Source organism: Sorex fumeus, unplaced genomic scaffold, assembly GCF_029834395.1.
Source record: "Sorex fumeus unplaced genomic scaffold, SorFum_2.1 ptg000054l, whole genome shotgun sequence".
NCBI lineage: Eukaryota > Metazoa > Chordata > Mammalia > Eulipotyphla > Soricidae > Sorex > Sorex fumeus.
The window spans coordinates 26,780,701-26,800,728 of record NW_026606111.1 but is presented as its reverse complement, the minus strand read 5'-3'; the positions used below and the strand labels follow the sequence as shown (position 1 = coordinate 26,800,728).

At 48.5% G+C, this 20,028-nt stretch overlaps 1 protein-coding gene across 2 annotated transcripts in view; it reads right to left on the bottom strand.

Annotated features, from left to right (window-relative positions):
- Window positions 1-16,855: 16,855 nt before the first annotated feature.
- The window catches only part of FOXO3 (forkhead box O3), a 121,416-nt gene continuing 118,243 nt past the window's right edge, over window positions 16,856-20,028 (bottom strand). For both annotated transcript variants that reach the window (XM_056125053.1, XM_056125052.1), the window contains one exon: window positions 16,856-17,368. The gene's annotated coding sequence lies outside the window, so the exon portion shown is untranslated. The remainder of the gene's footprint in view (window positions 17,369-20,028) is intronic.

Sequence of the window (20,028 nt, the reverse complement as noted above, 5' to 3'; positions counted from 1 at the left end):
GCTCTCCAGCTCCTGTGGCCCCAGGAGTACTTCCGGACACAGGCCCTTCTGTGACACAGCTGAGCCCGCCATGCAGGTGACCAGCAGCCTTTGAGAAGAGGTCAGGGAGTGGGGTGCCCCAAGAGCAACTCCACTCCCCTCTCCCCAGACCCACCCTGTGGTAACTATCTCAACCCCCAGCTGTGTTTGTGGAGACTCTGGGAGGCCAAACCACAGCGTCCCCATTTGGAAGATCCTGTTTCTTAACCTCTTTGGCTGAACAGCAACAGCAACATTGCCCCGCCAGGCCAGGCCAGGCATTTACTGCAAGAGGGATGGTGTGAAGCTGAGTTCTGGATAAAGGAAAGCAAAGTTTCCTGGGGGAAAGCAACCCCTCATCACAGCTGAGGCTCCTTCTCACCAGGCCCCTCATTAGGAGTTAATGGTCCCCAGCTGGGCTGGCTTCCAGGCTTCCTCTTTAACCCCTTGGTTTCCTCCTTTGCTGCCAGACAACAAAGGAGGCTCCCAAAATGCCTGCAGCCCTGAGGAGCAGGATACCCACCACACAATTAATGGTGGCTAAGAGTTATCTGCAGGCTCACCTACTTACTAAGCCAAATCCTGTTTGTAGAGTATCCCACAGGCCTCACCATGCTGTGGTTCCCTCTCTGCAACAGTACTAAGAGGCAGGGGTTGATTCACAAATCCTATACATGGGAACACATCTTATAAATGGGTTGAGATCAGCAGGCATAAGCCCTGGGCTCAACTCAGCCCGGGTCCCTTTCACCCACCCTACTGAAGTAGGTGGGTCCCATGGGTGGCTTATGTGGGGCAGGGGAGAGTGAGACGGCCACTTTCTTCCGATCCACCTCTGCCACCCTGGGACTGAGTGGGAGGCCTAAGACTGAGGAGAACCAGTCCCAGGCCTTACCCAGGCCTCACAGGTCTTGGTCTTTCTATTCACAGAATAGAAATTTAGGAATAGATGAGCAGTGAAGTAAAAACAAATTTTATATGGAGGCTTTTAGGAAGGGGAAGGAGGGAGAATAAAAGAAGAGAGATTAACATGCTCAAGAGAGAACACAGGCTTCTCCAGAGACGGAAAGAACCCCAGTACACATTTCAAGAGGGGAGATGCAGGCAACACATATGCTTGGGCTCCACACGTACTTAGTGACGTGGGCTCAAGCAGCACATGGGCTCGGGCAACATATGTGCATGTTCCTTTGTTCAAGGTGGCTTTTAGAAGGTTTTGCTCAAGCCACCTGGCTTTAGCTACGTAAGAGTCCGTTGCTAGGGGGTAGAGTTGGAAGTGGTCCATGGTCTTCTTTGAAATTCCTTTCCTTGGCCTTTGTTTCTGCTGGAGCTTCACTCAGAGCAAAGGGGGTGGGGTGGGTTTCAGCCTTCTCTGGGTCTGTTGACACCGGGTGAAGACTTATCAGGCTTTAGTTCCTGTGTCTGCAAAATGGGCTTTTGGCAGCTTCAGGGCTATTGGTTTTATTACTTCCCAGGAATTCCATTGCCCTGGGCTCTTTCCCACCTACCTGCCTACACTCAGTTCTGAGCAGGATTTGAGTCTCAAACAAGTGGATGAAAGAGATGTTCACCACTCTTGCTCTGTTCATCTGGAGACGGTCTAAAAATGTAAACCCAGAAAGCTCTGGGTTGAGAAAAGCATCCGTTTTATTTTACCCAATCCTGACTTTTGACAAGTCTTGGTTTCCTCAAGCTCCCCTATGTTTACCTTCAAAGTAGCACCAGTAAAAATGTCCTCCTTTTTCTTCCCACGTGGACCTGTTGGAATAGCAAATAGTTGGGCAAAAGTAAACTAGAGGGTAATACTTCTTGGGGCTTCCCTTGCTGCCATCCAAAAACAAGAAGCACATTCAGAAAGCTTCAGGGTAAGTTTAAGGGCTAATGTTGTAAGATGTTTCTTTTTTTTGGTGGGGGCATACTTAACCGTGTTCAGGGCTTACTCCTGTCTCTGTCCTCAGGGGTGGGTTTCGGGGGCTATATGGGTACTGGGGATGGATCCCTGAGCGGCCACATGGAAGGCCAAGTGCAATACCCACTGTACTATCTTTCTGGCCCCAAAGATATTTCATTTCATTAGTGAGAAACAGGCTCTGGGGCCCCATTGAAGGTCCTGTTATTGTTCATGATTTCTGGAAAATGATAAGATTCAGTTAAATGACAAATGCATGTCTTCTTTGAGCCTGGCCCATTAAGCCACTGGCCAGATTACTCCACTTTCACCAGCCTCTCACCAGCCCATCACCAGCACCTCCCATCACATTAGCATAATGCAAGACTTGTTCTCTCCATGGAAAAGAATCTGTTCATTAAATTGATATCATTGAGTTTTTACCAAAACCCAGGAACAACCCCAGTGTTCTTCAGCTGAGACTTGGGCAAGCAATCACAGAGAATCCAGACAGTAGAATATTACTCGGCAGTACCAAAATGGTACAAATGGTAGGGGTTCTATATCATATCATTCCATCTGTATGGTATTTTTGTTGTTGTTTTATTATTTTGATTTACGGGCCACAGCTGGATGTGCTCAGGACTTAATCCTTGCTCTCTATGCACAGGGATCACTTCTGACAGTGCTCGGAGGATCATTTGTGGTGCTGGAGGTTAAACCCAAATTGAATGTGTACAAGGCAAGCACTGTACCTGCTGTGCTATCTCTCCAGTCCTTGTGTGGCATTTTGGAAAAAGAAAAATGATAGGAGTGGAAACTTACCAGGGGTAAGAAGTTGGGAAGGATTTCAGTAGACAGAAGTAGCACATGGGTTTTTGAGGGGTGCAGGGGTAATAAAACTCTTCTTATCTTGATTCTGATGGTGGTTATAAGATTCCAAGTATTTAAAAAATAAATTCTATTTTATGTAACATTTTTTAATGTTTACTTTTTTTCTTTTGCTTTTTGTTTTTGGGATCACACTCAGCAGTGCAGCCCCTAAAATTTTAGAAATTCTAAACATGAAAAAAATAAATTCCTCAGGCATTTTTATAAATGGATAAGAATAGGTAGCAATTTAGCAGGCAATGTTGTAGGCATGATTGAGCATGATCTTGTGTGGTGTGGAGGAGTGTGACAGGGTGTGTAAAGTGGCACCATCCATACAGACCCCCATTTATCATGCTTTGTCTTTATTGCGTTTGGCAGAGGCAGCAGTTTCAAAAGACTGAAGGCTCGTGGCACTCCTGTGTGAAGAAAGAGTTTACTGGCGCACCCTTCCAGCAGTATGCACCCACTGTCTGACCCATTTGGTTATGCTGGGCACGTGGCTTTTTAGGAATAATGTTATTGCTTAACAGATAGCAATGGAGCAAAAGTAGGCTATTTTTTGGAAGGTGGGGGTGCCGGAAGCACTCAGGGCTCACTCCCAGGGACCATATGCAGTACTAGGGATTGAACCGGAGTCAGATACATGCAAGGCAAACCCCTTAACCCCTGCCCTTTCTCTCTGGCCCAAATTCCCAAATAATGAAGAGAGGCCTAATTGTAGTCCTCACATTGGACTGTTAACCACCTAGACCAAACTAACCTGAAAGGCTAGTTTATAACTTGGACTGTGGTTTGCCTCTGATCCAAGGATTCAGCTCACCCAGGGCAGTAGTTCAAGATGACTAGCCTGCAGGGCACTGCCCGGGTGTAAAAAAAGGCTGCAAATAGCTGATCTTGGGCCAAGTCCTTGAATTTTTAGCACCTTCCCCAGGTAATCCTCACTGCCTTGGGGAAAGGAACAGGCATTTCCTGTACAGACAAACGCTTTGGAAATATTGTGGGTTTCATCCAGACCTCTGTACTGAGCACAGGGCCAGGAGAAGACCCACAACACTGTTGGGTACTGCCCCAACATCAAAACAAAATATTAGTTGGAAATTAAAAAAATTGGGGGAGATGGGAGAAGATGGGCCACCCCTGCTAGTGCTCAGGGGCCCATAGGGTGATGGGAATTGAACCCAGACCTCCTGCACTCACAGCACGTTCTTTAGCCTTTTGAGCTATCTCCCTGGGAGTTAACATCTTTTGTAAGCAGGCCTCTTTCATGATAGTAAAATGGGGACAACTTGCTTGTTCCCTGCGTGGTAGCAACGCAGGGCAGGAGGGCAGTCAGAGACACACTAAAGATGCGCTGAGGACTTACCTACATCCCAGAGGCCTTGGGCATGTCAGCCTTAATGATCTGTGCCTCTGGGTTCCAGCCTTCAGCATCTTTTCCGGGAACCTGGCCTCCTGGCATTTACCCAGTCTCTTGGGAAGCAGTAACTTTGATCTTCAGGGGAGAGGGCTGGGAGGGGGAATACAAAATTTTGTCTCTCTTGGAGGTTTTGCACAGAAAGAATGTGCATGTCCTTGGGGAATGACATAATTCTGACCCCAGAACCACTCCCAGAAGAGTTGTGAATTGAGGTGCAGGTCCAGCACTGACCATGGGTGATTGCTTTTATTTTCTTTCCGTATGAGTCATTTCATGTTTTAGTAGTGCAAATTCTTTCCTTCAAATTCTTTTTTGTTATTGCTGTTTTGTTTGTTTGTTTGTTTGTTTGTTTGTGGCCACATGGACAGTACTCAAGGCTTACTGATGGCTCTGCACTCAGGGATCACTCCTGGAGAGGGTCAGGGGATCATATAGGGTGCTGGGAATTGATCCTGTTGACTGGTGAGCAAGGCAAGTGCCCTACCTGCTGGACTATCATTCTGGCCCTTCCTTCAACTTGTTCATGTGCTGATGGAGCTGGTATTATCCTTACTTTGGATAATAATGGAGCTGATATTATCCTTACTTTGCTTGCTTGTGGGGATAGTAGGAGACTTCAAAGATGCAGCTCAGTTATTCAGAGTTGAAGTGATTTCATGGCTAAACTTTAAGAAATATTTGACAACTGCAAACACTATCTACATACCCCTGTCTTTATGTGAGAGAGAACTCAAAGATGGAATTATGAAGAATCAGTGAATTGGGTCAGAGAGCTTGATGACCAAGTTCATGTTCCGAACATAAGATGCCTGGGTTCTAATCTTGACACTGTATAGTCCTTGATCACCAAGCCAGTAGTAACCCCCACCCCCCAGCACCTCCAGATGTGACCCCCAAATGAAACAAAATTACTGAGGAGCTGGGAGTAAAGCAATTAGGGCACACACCTGATATTTTCTCAATCCAGGTTCAATCCCTGACATCACATGGTCCCTCAAACCTTGCTGGGCTCAGACCTGGAGCCACCCCAATCACTGCAAGTTGTGGCCCTGGGGGTCCCCAGTATCACTGGGGAAGCCAAGGTTTCCCCAACCTCACAGGCCCTCAGCAGCACCCCATCCTCTGGCCCTTGCATGGCCCTGGTTGGCAGAGAATCAATGGTGGGCTCCCCAAAAAGCAATAAAGGAATTGTTGAATCTGGATATGTGTCACCATTCCTTCAAATTGTCTACATTTTGGAAATGTTTATAAGAAAATCAGAAGGAGGAAATGCACATTGCCTGTCACCCTGTGTCACAATAGGGCTGGGGAGGGGAGGGAGGCAGATGGCAAAGCAAAGGAGACTGGGAACTGGAGGAGTGGTGTGTGTGTGTATGTGTGTGTGTGTGTGTGTGTGTGTGTGTGTGGTGTGTTGGGGTTGGGGGTGGGGAGCCAGAATCCTGGGAATCTTGCTTGATTGTAGACCCCAAGAACGCGTGTACAGAGAAGAAGAGGCCCTCTCTAGGCGAGGGCTCCTGCCTCAGGGTTCTGAGAAACCAGTGGGACCATATTCAGGGGCTTCATCCCCTCGGAGTTGGTGATGAGTTGGCCCTTGGGCAGGCCCTAGGCTCTGTGAGCCTCGAAGGACTGTGTCTTGCTTTATGGCTGGTCTGAGCAACAGAACATCATTAGAAGGAACAAGTAGATGACAGGCGTCACAGGCCATGAGAACAGATCTTGAAGGGGCAGCTGACTCCCTGCAGCCAAGGATACCCTTCAGGTATCATTTGCATCCAGCATGTGGCTTCTGGTCACTGTTGTATATCACAAACTGCCACAAATATGGACATGTGAGATGCCCACGCCTGTTACCGTGAGACTCTTAGGGGGTGAGGGAGTCTGGAATGGGTTTCTTGAGGAGATAGACTCGAGGCTGTTCTCCTTCTGAGGGGAAATAAGACTGTTCCCTCATCTTTTCTTGTTTCACACACTGTCCCCCTCATGCCCCCCCCCCCCCACCACCACCATTGTGGCCCATCTTGTCTCCAAAGTCAGGAAGAATCAGTCATGGTCCAGGTCTGTGGTGATAGGAGCAGAAACTCCCCTGGTTCCATTCCCCAGTACCTGAATTCCTCCATCTCTGGTGGACCTAACATACTATTCACAATTCTAGGAACTGAGGAGCAGGCATTTTTGGGGTGGGGGGCCTCTGAGCAGAGGCATACTTTTATGTCTTACCTCCAGAGATGGCAAGACTTTAGTGAACCTTAGAACCAGGGAAGACAGTGTTTGAAAAGGCTATGTACTTCAGATCCCAGATCAGCACATCTGAAAGGGAGGGATCCCTGGAATCCAGAGAGATCCAGGATCCAAGGGTCACGTTTTGAAAACCATGCTCTCTTCTGTATTTAGATAGGGCACTGTGCCTAGGTTTTAGAAACCTGATTACAAAGGCTTTGATCTATGATTCACGGAACAACCCAACATACTAATAAATAGAACTGCTTATCAGCCTCTCACTATACCAGCGACAGCAGATTCACAAATACTGTCATTTTACTTCAAGTGTTTTTAGGGGGTGGGGCAGGGGATGTTGAGCCACATCCCATGGTGCTCAGGAACTATTCCTGGCTCAGTGTCACTCCTGGCAGTGCTTTGGGTGGGGCCATCTGTGGTGTCAAGGATTGAACCCAGGCTGGCTATGTGTAAGACAAGCACCTCAGTCCTGTACTATCGTCTCTCTGGCCTTACTCCTTACTTTGGTCATAAAGTTGACTAGAAGAAAGAAACGCCAGTGGATATGGAACACAATGACCTTATTAGAGAACTTGGTTTTATTATATGCTGCTTTGCTTCAAGTTGCCATTTCCAAGAACCTTCAGAGATATTCAATGAGACCACAATATGAAAGGATGTTTCTAATGCTACCAAGCCTCGTCACCTATTATCCTCACAGAGCATGGTGAGGTAGGTTATTAGGATCATTTATATTTTAGTAATGAGAAAACAGAGGTTCAGGGGGTTAAGTAACTTAATATGAGGCTATATGGGCAGAAACAATTGCCCATTTTCTCTCTTTTTTGTGGATAGGTGGGTGGGTGGGTGGTTTCAGTTACACCCAATGGTGCTAGTCCTGGCTCTGTGCTCAGGAGTGACTCTTGGCAGTGCTTGAGAACCAAGAATCAAACTAGAGTAAGTTGCATGCAAGGCAAACACTTTGCCTGCTGTACTATCTCTCCAGCCCCTTCCTTTCCTCTTTCGAAATTCTGCATTTAAGCACTAACTCTAACACAGTGCTGACATATTGCAGGCCCTTAATAAACAGCTGTTGAGACAAAGACTTTTTGGCCACGTTTGTCTATATAAATTCTACTCCTCATAAGTCTTGTAAAGTGAAGTTTTAATATGAACCCCAGGAAACAGACAGAGACCTAAAGTTAGTGAGGACCAGTTCACATGCCTCTGTTACACCCTTCAGTCTACACCCTCACTTCCTCTACCTGGACCTTACAACTAGTCACCACACCCTCACACAGGGGTATTTTTACAGCCTTTATTATCATTATTATAATTGTTGGGGGTATTGGACCGCACCCAGCTGTGGTCAGGGCTTACTCCTGACTCTGTGCTCAGGGATCACTCTTGGCAGGATTCAGGGGACCATATGTAGTGCTGGGACTCTAACTGGGGTGGCTGTGTGCAGGGCAAGCACCCTAAACCCTGTCTATCTCTCCAGGCCTGAAAAGTGACACATCTACTGCTCTCTGGCCACAGTGTTTGAGTTGCCCATGAGAGGGACCATTGTTCTGTGGCCCACAGCAGGGAGGACAGGGCCAGGAATGCAGCCACTGCCCACGGATCCCAAAGAACATCAAAGGGAGGGAGAAGGGAAAATCCTTACAAATGGGTTGCCTTTTAGCCTTAACCACCATACAATCTAATTATACGGCTGGGGCTTGTTCATACGTCACGTCTGGTTTTGTGTTTTTATATGATAACACACTCCCCTCCCCATATCGGTGGGCCAGGAATCAGGGAAGAGAGAGAAGGGCCCTTCCTCAAGCAACGGGTATACACAAGCTGGGGAGGTGGGGGCTGGGGTGGGAGGTCCCAGACCCTTCCTGTGCACCCACTTTGTTGATCTTCAGAACTGTAGCACAGCGTTTTCCCATTTCATGGACAAGAAGACCGAGCCCTGGAATGTGCATCCTCTTTCGTCTAGGGAAAGGCAGGATGGGTTTAAATCCAGCCCCAGATTCCATTCCTTCTGCCACAGGGCTCCCTAGAGACATCAAAGGCTTCTTTGGAAACTCCTGCTCTGCTCAGTCTTTTCTGAGATCCCTTTCAGCCCATGTCAGCTGCAAGGTGGGAGGGTTGTAGAGCTTTTCCTGTATAAACACAAGTCTTCCCCCTCCCACCACCCCCACTTGGGAGAAGCCAACCAGACCCTTGAGTGAAGCCCCAGGAAGCCCTGCATGGCTACTCAGAAAGCTGCAAGATTTGCCCAGGGCCCCAGCAGGTCAGGGGCAGCTCCCTCCCTGCCCAGCCGGCTGGCCTCCAGCTGCTTGTGCAATCGGGCTATGAATAGGTCTAGGTGTGTGGTTTAGTGCCAAAGAGACCAGACTTGTTTCCTTGGGGTGACAGCTCCCCTCTGGAATTCTGGGAGGTGAGGGCACGCAGCTGTGAGGGCACGCTGCTGACCCAAGGTTGGGCGGTCCAGGCTGGTGGCGTGAGGGGTGGAGCCGGTGGCCAGACCGGATGGACAGGTTGGCAGCCTGACTCCTCCGAGTACCAGCACAGGGGCGGTCCATGGCGGGCGCCCAGAGCTCCTTCTTTCTCCCTCACAACTGCCAGGCCTTGGGTCTACCCACTAACTCTCTCCCTTACACCCTCACCCTTACCAGCCCTCATTCCATTAGAGACAGGCTTAAAGTTACAAAGCTTAAAGGGGGAGTGGAAGAAACAGATGTGCAATTTAATTTTCAGAATATTATTAACAGAGGCCAAGAGACAGAACAGGGATTAAGGTACTTGCCTTATATGCAGCTGACCCGCTTTATGCCTGGAACTGCACAGGATGTTCTGAGCAACACCAGGAGTGATCCCTAGGCAGTCAAGAGTGAGCCCTGAGCACCGAGTGTGGGCCCCAAACACACCCTTGCAGACACACAAATAAAAATAGAGGCTGGGAGAAAACAGGGGTTCTCATATATCGGTAATGTTGTGAACTGACACCCTGAGGGTCAATGGACACATCAAAGGTACAAGCAAGTGTATTTATTATTTTTATTATTATCTTTTACTTTTTGGGTCACACCAGCACAGAGGTTACTCCTGGCTCATGCACTCAGAAATTACTCCTGGCAGTGCTCAAGGGAACATATGGGATGCTGGGGAATGGAACCCGGGTCAGCTGTGTACAAGGCAAACACGCTACCCGCTGTGCTATTGCTCCAGCCCCAACAAGTATATACATTAGACAGATTGACTCAGTAATTCTATGCACGGGCACTATTAGCATGCATAGCATGAAAGATCTATCTTTAAGGCCATCGCCATAGTGTTGCAGATAATCCAAACATTTAGAAATAATCCCGTGTCTGGTTTTGTGAGAGAGGATTCAGGGCAGACAGATTATGGTAATATGATTGGATTCTATGCAGCTATTCAAATTGTTTCATTCCCTGTGTGAGAAAATCATCAAGAAAGCAAGGGATTGAACAACATGTAAACAGACTTTGTTCCATAGAAGAGGGGGAATAAAAACTGATTTTGTTGCTTGTACATGCAGAAGAAATTTTGGAGACATTCTGAGGTGGAAAGGAAGGAGGCAGTGGAGGTCACAGATGGGCAGAAAGCCAATTCCAGTATGGACATATATATTTTCTAATTTTTGAATTATGTGCAGTATGATTTCAAACTATTTAAAAATAGTGAAAAAAGTAAAGATGGAAGAATAAAAATGATTTTGATTTTAAAAAATGCAATAATACAATTGTGGGGATACACTCGGATGATAACCCCCTTCTCGTGGAGTTACCCATCAGGCATCTTGGGGAGGAGGGTCCCCCTTCCTGACTGGGAAAGCCAAGGTTATTTTGTTTGGTTGCTTGATGTTTGCTTTGGGCTTGGGGAACATCCCCCAGCAGTGTTGGGGAACCATGTGGTATATCAGGGATGGACCTTGGGGCTCCTACATGCTAAAGTGCACTCAGCCCATGGAGCTCTCCCTAGCAGGCCAGTTCTTATGGCTCTTGTCAATTGGAGCTTTTCAGGGAGTGTGGATGTCTCTGATGTTGGATTTGAAGGGAGTGACTGGAACAGTTTAAGCTAAATTATGGTGCCCCAGGAAGCACCCAAGACAGTTTTGAGGCTTGAAGTGTCCAGAATGAAGGAGATACTTTGCTTTTGCATTTGAGAGTTTAGCACCTCTCCCCAGCCAGTTGACTCTGGCACATACCATTTCTAGTCTGCTTCTGCTTTTTTCTTATATCAACCTATGCTGCTAATGTCAGAAAACCAGATAATTGCAGTTGTAAGAGTGCATTTGGAATGAGCATTTTCTACATATAAATCGCTCTCATTATATCTTAATAGAGGCCTACTCCTCTGTTCTGATGAGGTGCTTCCTATGAGATTTAAGATGCAAATAGATTATGGAAATCCTAAATTGAAGACACATTTTGCAAGGACACTACTCACCAGCAATGTTCCTCTAGTCTCCATGTCTAAGCCTCAGTGTCTTCTTCCTTACTCCCTTTGCTTCAGAAGCGAAGGAAGCCTCCAAAGCAAACTCTTCCCCTCAGCTCACTAGTTTATAAACTTTATCTTTATAAAAGTAATATATTCCCACTTTGGCAAACCAAAACACTATACAAGGCGAAGGGTGGAATGTCCAAGTTCCTTGTCACTGACCCCAAGACTTGGCTGGCAAGTGGCAGGGGTATGGAGCTGTTCAATAGGCCCTGGCATGTGGCTGGGAGAGGTCTACAGCCAGTGTCCTCCCAATGGGCCATCATTTCCTGTGAAGAAAGCAGTCCTGGAATGACCACGAATTCTCACTCCGTCAACCACCTCCTGTGGGGATCCACTTCCCACGGTATTGCCAGAGCCCGGCATGGTCCAGGATGGGCCCCGCACCTTCCCGATGGCCCCAGCAGCACCCATACCTACAGTGCTTGGTCCGAATGTCCTGGCAGCCTGCTTTCTTTCCCGGCCAGCTTCTTGCCTCTCATCTTCGCGCTCTTTCAGCCCCCAAATGAGCTAACTCTGCACTATGGTCAGGTCATGTCCTCACCTCTTCTGCCTCCTGAGATTCCTTACTGGATAAGAAGGCCTGACCCATTTCTTCCTTTCTGCTCTAGTTCCTCTGGCCCTCTGTGCCAGCTTGACTGGCAATTCAGGGCATTCGTTCTCTCAGTAAGGCAGGCCCACAGGCCTTAGGTGGCAGCCTGAGCCCCTGTAGGCCAAACTTCCCAGGACAAACATAGCACCCAACACACAAGTAGGTGCTGGGGGCATGGGTGAAGGCAGGACTCTGAGGTAGCATGGAGAGTCCTATTCCCTGAGTGGGACTGAGATGCTGGCGTTTCCAGTTGATCTTCAGGAAGGCAAACATACTTTGTGATTGATGCTGGGCACCAAATGCATATGACCCTCCCTTCCTTCTTCATATTTTCTTTTCTTCTTCTGGTGGTGCTCAGAGCTTCCTCTTGGCTCTGTGCTCAGGGGAACCATATGTGGTGATGGGGATCAAACCAGAGTTAGCTGCAAGACAAGCACTTTACCCCCAGTCCTATCTCTCTGGCCCATATGCTAACTCTTTCAGATCTTAATGTTACCCATCTTTTTTCTTTCCTCCCCTGTCCCCTTCCCTTTGCTGCCACACTGTTGTGGTGGTGACCCGGGTTACACACACTTGCTGTGGTGCTTGTTGGGGGTCACACACATTTAGGGGCTTGCACACATCCTGAACTGCTTACATGGGATCACTGTGGTGCTCACATATGCTCACTGGGTGGCCCCTACTGTAGCTGCAGTGCTGGCACACACCTGGCTGTGTGTTGGGAGACCCCAAACTTTGTGGCTGGCACTGCAACCAGGCTCCGTGCATGTGGATGGCACCAGAAGTTGGACTCATGGCTGCAAAGCAGGTATTTTTAGACCACTGAACTATCAACAAGACTCTTTTAATTCTGAGTGTCCCATGTGGTGATCGGGAGGCTCGGGGCCCCTCTCTGCAGTTCTCAGCCTGAATAATTTCTTTTTAGATCATGTCTATTAAAACCACACACATAACCTGGTCTACCAGTAGTTTTACAATAGGGTGGACCTCTTGAGATTCCAAATCTTAACTGAGACTATTTGAAATCTGGAAAAGTACATAGTGTGAGCAATTATGCAGCTAACCCCAAGAGCCTGAAATATTGCGTGTACGACTCTCAATATGCAGGAGGTGAAGTTATCTCTTGAACTCATTTGATTCCTTACTGGACACATCCAAGCCTGGCACTCAGTGAAGATCATCTAAAGGCAGAAAACTACTCTTGGCCAACTTGACCCAGTGAATGCAAAGATGACAATCAACCCCCAGAAATGATGCTGTCAACCTGCTTTTATTCCATCGTCTAGCTGTCATGTAGAGGAAAAGGGAACCAGAGACAACATTCCCCAGATTCATCCCGAGATCCCAGCTTTGTGCCCTTTCCCCATGAGGTCCGCCCACAGGATGATCTTGACATGAACTCGGCTATTCCATGCCATGCTCGGTGCCAACCAAAGGGGAGAACAAAATCTTCTCGGAGTAAGATAGAGTGTCATTGATGCTTTATTTACATGCTTCACCATCTCTTTTACAAACTAGATTATGGTTTTAAATGGCATACACAAGGCAATATCTACAACACCTAGGAAAGGAAGGGCTGCATCTCTAGTTCATTTTGAAAGGGGGGAGATGCCCAACTCAAACCAGTTTTAAATCTGGAGAAAAAAAAAGTGGAAGAGTTAATTCATGACAACTCAGATGGTTAGAAAAAAATCCTCAGAATGCATGATAGTGTTCACTTGGAAAGAAAGGATAAAGTACTTCAACAGATTAAGTGCGTGCCTCTCTGGTGTTGGAATATGGCCATGCACCATGTCAATTCTAGTCTGCATGGGGTGTGACAAAAGAAACCATTACGAATTACTGGTACTGTTACGGATTTTTTTCCCCCATTCATGCAACCTTTTTTCTTAAAAAATGTGCAACATGTGAAGCCAAAATGCACAAGATACTTTTTTTAATATCGACTAATTTTTTGGTTTCCTTCATATTTGTTTCTATTTCCTGTGTATGTTATGTGCTAGAACAAGTATATGAGCAAAGACTGTCTGCCAAGCAATGAGATAATTTTAGAGAAACAGGTGACCGGACACACATTTTTTTTTTTCAAGCAGCCACGCAAATATTTCTGGAGTGTGGCAAAGGCTTTCTAACCAATCATTCATCAAAGAAAAAAAAACACAGAAAACTAAAACTAAACAAGAGGGAAATTATTTCATTCATTCAAACTGCATAAAAAATTTCCCGTTAAAGAGTCAGACCAAATATAAACCTAAGCGGTCCCATGCCTAGGGCATCTGCTTTAACAGTCTGTTCTCAGATGTGATTTTCACAAGAATTTTACTTTTCCTCATGGGCCTCTCTGCCCCGCAGTTTGCCAAAGAAGCTGGCTTTTTCGTACCTCTTTGCCAGTGATTGTATGTTTAAAAAAAAAAAAAAAGAAAAAAAACCAAAACGTTGCTTCTTAAAGAATAATTTTTTAAAAAAGTATGACTAATCATCCAATGTTCTCCAAAGACAGTAGCAGGAAAAGGGGCTCAGCACTGTCAGGTTTGGTTTCTGCTCTCAGAGGAAGGAGGGGTGACAGTCTGTGGCAGCATGTGACCTGGCCTGGGTGGCGTTCTGCCTCTCCCGGAGAGTCTTTCCCAGGCAGGTAAGTCACAGTCTGTATGGGCGTGCTCACTGGGTGAAGGCAGAGTCCATGTGCCCCTCCAATCCTGGGCAAGCACGGACCTCACCAGGGAGGACTCCAAGCCTGAACTTCGTGGTGCTAAGCACCACGTCAGGATAGGCAGGGGCCACGCACAACACAGCATCCCTGTACACAGGATGTCTCAGGAAACAGGAGTCCTGGTGAACCTGGGGGAGTGGGGATTCACAGTTGACGGGGTCTGCTGGTCTAGGCTGGGGGGTGGGGTGGGCGCTGTCCCACACCAGGCCAGTGAGGGCTTGTGATAAAGCTCTTTGCTAACTTTGGTAAAAGGTACCCAGTTCTGGAACCAGGAGGGAGGGAACCGCAGAGCCCCATGGCATATGTTCAACATCAGTGACCCTTCTTTCTAATTTCCTGTCAGAAGGGGTTGCAGGGCTGGGGGGGAGGGTGGTCCAGAGAGCAGTTTTTTAGAAGCTGGAGAGTAGCCTGGGCCAGTTCTTTTGTAATGCCAACATTCCAGCCACCAGCCCAACACATCCTGCGTGCTCCATAGGGGCCCAGGAGAGAACAGGCTGCCCGCACCCCAGGAGGGAGCTCCCTCACACAGATGAGAAAGGGTGCTGGGGGAGGGCGCACAGCAGCTCCTCAGTTAGTCCAAGGGAGCCTGTCCCTGATGGGGACAGAGCACTGTGAACGGGTGGCAAGATCCCAGACAGACTTTCGTTTTTGTCTGACCCCCTTCTGGGCGGATACTGAGACACTACTTTGCCCTCACTCAGCCCCCAGCACTCTGAGGAGACCCCGTGTGTTAGTACATTCTCCCCAGCCCCAAGCACCCCTCTCCACTTACTTCTCCTGGGTCCTCTGCCCCTCCCTCAGCTGCCTTAGGTTAAATCATATTCAGGTTCTAGAATACTAAGACATTCTACTTGAAATCCAACACCTGCTGCGGGTGGGGGAGGGGAGCCAATCAAATGAAAGGAACCCCACGTTTCAAAGTGGAAGCACATTTGTGGGTCCCCTTTCTTACTCCCACAGGAACTCCTGCCACCTCAAACACTGCCAAGGCCAGAAGCTACTGTCAGTCTGCCTGTCTCCCCGTGCTCAGAAGAGATGTGATCAACCCTCTGCACTGAAGTCCACCCCGCAGGTCACCCCCAGCACCCCCTGGCACCGAGAGGTAGCTGTGAGGGGTGGGGTCACCACCACAGACAGTTCTGGGGCACAGCATGCCGTGCCGTGCCGTGGAGGAGATCAAGGAGGTCCCTAGCATAATGATCAAGGGAGACTGTTAGCAGAACCTTGTCTCGCCAACAAGCAGACCTTGGTGCGTAGAATATCTCTTAAAAATCATACGTATTTTTAAAATGAAGATTATAAACTTGTAGCTGTTTGGAAAAGGCGATAGGCTATAGGTCTACCATAACCACAACTGCACGATGATTTATAGTCGGTGAAAGGCGAGGTGGAGTCAATGGGGCTGTCACACAAACAGCACAGCCCCGGCAAGGTGCAGAGACGCAGGATGATACTGAATGAGTTTTCACTATGCTGGGAGCTGTGGTGGCCACCCACCTTGGGCCCAGAAGGGTTGCAAAGCAGGGGTGCACGAGGGGCCCCGGTGGCAGGTGTGAGTGCCGCAGGCGGGGGACTGGGGGAGGCGCAGGTGGCCCATCCCTGTTGGTGGGAGGGAGTCAGTGCTCACCGTGGGGTCTGTGAAGGCTCATGCAGGGAGCATGGGGCTGAGACACTGCTGAGGGTTCCTAACGCCCATGCAGGAGGGTCTGTTTTTGTACTGTACACGGTAAAATATATTTATACATTTGTCTGCCTAATGCGTTTTATTTATGCAGAGGAAAAGAAAAGTCTTCATCGATCACTTTGGAGAAGTATGCATACGCTGTGCTAATAATCGAGTGTCGCTATGCCAGTCTCATAGGTACTGAAGGTGTCCCCCAACTACACTGTCTGCTTAAAAAAAAAACAAAAAACAAAAAAGGTGGGGGGAGGGACTAATCTCACGCTCTGGGTTAAACAGAAAAGCACCTAGACAGCACCAAAACTTTAGGGAAAAACAAAATGAAATCCAAAGAAGCGGGAAAACAAACTGCCCTATCTGATCCTTCCACGGCAGCCTATGCCGGGCTCACCAAATCTGAGCTTCTATCAAATCTCCGCAGGATGCCTCTCACTCAGCCGCACCTGGGAGGTACAACGGATCCCAGGCAGCCAGGATGGAACAACCAGGGCTCGAGTTAGGGGACCAGGAAGGCATCCCCTCCGCCTTGCACACATGTCTCACTGCAGGCTGAGCCTTCCCCTGGATATTCGTGTCTTCTGTAAAGCAAAATAGGACTATTTTTCTTTTTTCTGTTCCTTTCCTCCCAAAACTAAACCCTTTTCGTGGCATTTGGCAATGAGTAGAAGCTGAGCTGATTGCTTTCCCCACTCCCCCACCCCCGAAAGGTGCTGACTTATCACCCCACACTGAGGATATAGACAGGAGACCACAGGCCCAACCACCATCTCAGAACTGAGAAGTGGTCGGGTCAGCGGTGCTGGGCTCCGTGGAAGTGCCCTCTGTGGGGTTCATCCTGGACTGGCGTGCGTATGCAGATAATTGTGCCACTTTTTCTTTTTGTTTTTTTTTTCTTAGATAAGGACTTCTGGCTAACCCAACCCCAGATGAAACCCCCTCTCTGGCTTAAGTGATGTTTTAATTCATAGAGTTCTATGGGCTCAAACATGTGTGAGGCCCCAAGTCAGGATGGCCACTGGTACAAACTTTTCCTTCTGTTTTTAAAAACTTGCAGGGGAAGAATGGCTAACATTTCAACAGAAGAATACTGCAAGTTAATGCATGTGAAAACCCCAGAAAGCAAAGGAAAACAAACACAGAACAGCACTTAAAAATATCCCATGGGCCACTGGGGCCTGGAGACACGGGGCACGCAGGATGCTCTGCAGTGGTGGTCCTTCGCGGGCAGGTGGCTGGCTCGTCACCCCGTACAAGGAAGGTTTTGCATACTTTAGAGAAAGTTCTGTTCCAGGACTAAGTGCTTCACCCGGGGTCAGGGGCTGTTAACAGTCTCTGCTGGGCTAGGGAATGGCGCGGGAGTCACAAAGGTGTTAAGCTGTAAACGGTATCACTGTCCACTTGCTGAGAGCAGATTTGGCAAAGGGTTTTCTCTGTAGGTCTTGTGTCAGTTTGAGGGTCTAAAAGAAGGAGACAAGAAAACCAGAGGTGAGTACAGGACATTCACACAGCAACGGGGCTGGGAGGGGGTGGCGGCCTGTGTGTGGCTTCTCAGCCTCCTCTCCTGGCCCCACCACCCAGCCAAGGGGCCTGGCCGGAAAGCAGACCCGCCTGCACATGCCCACACTGCTCTCAAGGGTGGACACCCAAGGATGTGCAGACCACCTAAACCTCTGTCTGGGCTGGAGCCAGGATGCGGGTGCTGCAAAGCCTCCAAGGAAAAGGGGTTCATCACTCTGGGAGGTTAACCAAGAAGGGTGAATGGTGGGGGGTGGGGTGGGGTGGTGACAGGGGTCCTTTGCAGGGAGGATGTCCAGGGGAAGAGGAGATCTTTCTCTAAATTTTCCAACTGCAGGGTTTCCCAGGAGATAGGGTTTTCATGCTGGAACCAGGGAAGGAGGGGATCTTCAGGGGAGCACACACGTTTCTGGTTATTCCCCTACTGGCTCTGAGGACTAGCCAGCCTAGAAGACCGCCTCCCCCAGAATACTCCACTAGCGGAGTACCCAAAAATAACTCCCTTCCACAAAGGCTCATGCTCATACTGGCAGGGAGGGGTCAATTTAAATTCCTCCCCTATTAAGGAGCAAGTTATTTCTAAGTTGACCATCTCAGAAGTTTTTGGGGGGTGGGGTCTCCTATGCAATGCTCAAAGGGGACAGGGTCCGCTCCTGTTAATACTCGGCTAATGAGGCCACAAAGACTAATGCTTGCACCCCATGATGTGGTGAGGCTAAGCTTCAGTGATGCTGGGTCCCTCCAAGGCTCTACCTGGCAGTGCGGGGGGGCCAGGCACTGAACTGGGGGCACACACATGATAAATACTCCAGCACTTTGGGCTATCTCCCTGTCCCTAGGTACTGGATTTTTGCATTAAAAATCTGCAGAGAAAAACTATATATGTAACACACACAGCCAAAAACTCTCCCACAAAACATCCCATTAACAATGAACATTATTACTATTATCCTGTCTCCAATAATCTTCAAAGGTAATAGCACAAAATTTCTTTCTCAGAGTATCTGAATGTATGTAAGCTGTACCAGACTACAAGTGGCCACGGAACCCAGGAAAGGTCACTGTCACTGTCCTCCCTTGTTCATCGATTTGCTCGAGTGGGCCCAGTAACGTCTCCATTATGACAACTGTTACTGTGTTTGGCATATCAAATACGTCACGGGTAGCTTGCCAGGCATTGCCATGCGGGTGAGATACTCTCAGTAGCTTGCCGGGCTCTCCGAGAGGGGCGGAAGAATCAAACTCGGGTTGGCCATTTGGCTGCGTGCAAGGCAAACGCCCTACCCACTGTGCTATCGCTCCAGCCCCAGGAAAGGTCAGAGGATTAAAATAAAAAGTACACTCATAGAAATGGAGCTAAAGGAACTGACAAGACAGACCTCAAGACAGAGGATCTTTTGTTGGGGGTCGGGGAAGAGCCGAGAGAGGGGCGGGGAAGAGTGGAGGGAGAGAAGGAAAGAGTGTTGACTGTCAAGGTAGGGGAAAATGGCTGTAAGTCAAGCAATGGATAGAAAAGTGGTAATGAAGCAACTTGAACTCACCAGATAAGGTGAACAAGTAATGAAAAATGCATCAAAAAGTGAGCGCAGACACACTCGTGCGTGCACACGCACCTGCACGGACGCCTGCACCTCCCTCCATAGAGAAGAGATGATCAAATGGTCATCTGGAATTTTTACAATATGTGCTTGTGACTTCAATCTCTCCTGTGGCTGGGCTGGCTGGCATCATACCTTTTGTTACCATCTCCACGAAGACCTCAGGGTTTAGCACTTGTAAGGTTACATTCCCATGGTCCTGTCTACCCTGGGTACAGCTCCCCAGAGGAGAAGGGAAATTTTCTGACAGGAGGGCAGGGACAATGACAGAGGGAAAGAGGTCTCTGCATCCCGAGATCTGGCACCCTTGGCTTTCTGGGTGGTAGTGTCTGCTTCAAGTATTATCACCCTGCACTGCAGAAGCACAGCTTAGAGATTTTAGAAGGAGGAAAAGTGCAAAGGCCAGACACCTTGGTATCCAGGAGGAATTCAGCCTGCCAGTCACAATTCAGCATCTGCACTGTGTGATCCTGACTTCTACCTGGGACCTTGCAGGCATGAAGAGACAGAGGTTCTGATGCGCTTCCTAAAGAGGGGATTCGGTTTTTTTCCTTCACAATTACAACGAACAAACCACAATCTAACATCACTATGCAATGAGTCATCAGGGGACTCGAGTCCCCAAGTCCCAAACCTGACCTACTGTAGGAGTCCAGGGAGAAGCTGTCAGTATTACCTAATTCAGGTCCCATCCCCCCAGTTCCCTGCGGTGTTAATTATTTAGCCACGGAAACCAGTGCCTGCCAGGAAGGGGACACGCTTCATTCCCCAAGTACAGGCCCAGCAGGCAGCTTGCTAATGAGGGGGCTGGTCAGCACCAAGGAGGAGGTGGCACCTAGGCACCCTAGCAGAGCCCCAGGGGCAGGAAGACCCCCCCCTCCACCCCGTATTTCTGGCCTTTCTGCAGACCAGAAAGTGGGGTCAGCTGCCGTACTCTGTCTAGGACAGCCCCCTGCCTGGACACGAAGGGGCTCTGTGTCTGGAGGCTGAGTCGGGAGAGTCCA